This window comes from Ochotona princeps, chromosome 1 (assembly GCF_030435755.1).
Source record: "Ochotona princeps isolate mOchPri1 chromosome 1, mOchPri1.hap1, whole genome shotgun sequence".
NCBI lineage: Eukaryota > Metazoa > Chordata > Mammalia > Lagomorpha > Ochotonidae > Ochotona > Ochotona princeps.
Window position 1 is genome coordinate 31,982,755 of NC_080832.1, and position 2,004 is coordinate 31,984,758.

At 35.9% G+C, this 2,004-nt stretch overlaps 1 pseudogene; it reads left to right on the top strand.

Annotated features, from left to right (window-relative positions):
* Positions 1 to 1,316: 1,316 nt before the first annotated feature.
* On the top strand, positions 1,317 to 1,413 carry LOC118758438 (small nucleolar RNA U13; annotated as a pseudogene).
* Positions 1,414 to 2,004: the final 591 nt, after the last annotated feature.

Here is a 2,004-nt window from a genome sequence, read left to right on the forward strand (position 1 = left end):
CTCCTTATCCCACAACAGCTGATACTCACAAAAGTTATCAGTCTAGATTAGGGAACTAGAATAGTGGGCTCAGAGCTGCTTTTGCCCAAACCATAAGCTGATTTGTTCAAATTATTTTTTAATCTTTGTTGTTTTAAATTTGTATTAACACAAAGAGAACATATTTCATGTATTTCACATATGTAATCCATGAAGATAACTGTACTTTCCTCCCTACTCCATCCCTCTCCATAGCCCCTCCCTCCTTCCTTCCTTCCTTTCTTTTCTTTTTATTAATTTTTTAGACATGATTGCAATCCACTCCATATTCACGTGTTTAATTTACCACTAACTGTAATATAAAACAAATAAAAATTAGGAAGACCGTAATTCCACAAGAGTATAAACAAGAGCTAAAAGCAACAATCATATTGTAAGATGTCTGTTTCATTCCTATACCTTTTTTGTATTGTATATTAACTGCTGCATATCAGAGAAAACATAAGATATTTGTCTTTTTGAGACTAGTTTATTTCACTAAATGTAATGATTTCCTGTTGCATCCATTTTGTTGCAAAAGACAGGATTTCATTCATTTTTATAGTTGAGTAGCACCCCATTGTGTAAGTATGCACCACATTTTCTTTATCCAGTTATTAGCTGATAAACATCTGCATCGATTTCATATCTTAGCTACTACAAATTGAGTTTCAATAAACATGCAGGTGAAGATAACCCCTTGTGTCATGATTTTGTATTGGGGAGAGGGGTAAATCTTCAGTAGTGAAATGGCTGGATCACATGATAAATCTACCATGTTTAATAGTGATTGAACTAGTCTGGATTCTTAGCAACAGTGTATTAGGGTACCTTTGTCCACCACATTCTCATCAGCATCTACCACTTTTTTTTTTGGATGGTAATTCTAACAGGGATGAGGTGAAACCCCATTGTGGTTTTTATTTGTACTTCCTTGATGGCTAGTAATCCTGAACATTTTTTCATGTGTCTTTCGGCCACTCAGTTTCTTTTTTCTAACATATTTCTTTATCATCATCATCATCATCATCATTTTATGATACAATTCCATTGGCCATTTAATTTCTTAAAAGCTGTGACATATAATCATTACAAAAGAGCATAAAAACATAAGAATATAGTATAATAAATAATTGTAAATTAGGATACCTCAGAAGCCATACCCCACATCAGGAAATGGGGACATTATTGCCTGTTAAGTGCAAATTATGGGCTTCCAGAACTCTTACGTTGAAGTCCTTACCTCACAGTGTGATGGATGTGAAGACAGGAAAGTGATTAAAATGCCTGCATCCCAGATCCTTTTGCTGTACATAAACGGATGATTGAGTTTACATGTGTGACATGTGCCTCCCTCCATCCTTGTTATGACATTGGCACATTACCCATCTGATGTGAAAAGAAACTAAAATACATGCATCCCACATCTGATTGTTTGGTATTATATTGTGGCTCTGCTCCCAACTCCAGTTTCCTCCTAAGTTGCTTCTTGCTAAGTATTTCCCTGATTCTGGAGAGGCAATAGGTAATAATTCAGTTAGGTCCTTGAGATACACAAGGGAGACCTAGACTGAGTTTCTGACTCCCTGTTGTCACCTGGTTCAATCCAGCCCTTATGGGCATTTGGGGAATCAACCAGTAGAAGGAAACTCTCTCCCTCTATCATTCCCTCTCTCTGTCACTCTCTTTTTGGTGTATATCTCCTTACTTCTGTCTCTATCTCTTGCTGTCTCTCTGCTTGTCAAAAAAAAATGAGTTTAAAAAATTTAAGTCATAAAATTGAATGCGGTCATTAGGGTGGTCCTAATCCAGTGTGACTAATACTTGTAATAGAAGGAATTTTAGAGACATATAGAGACACAAGACTTATTGTATGCACTGAGGAAACATCAAGCAAAACCTACAGATTGTGACAAAGCAGGCTTCAAATAAAAAAGAGATCTCAGAAGAAATTAAATTTGCAAATCCCTTGATCTTGGACCTGTA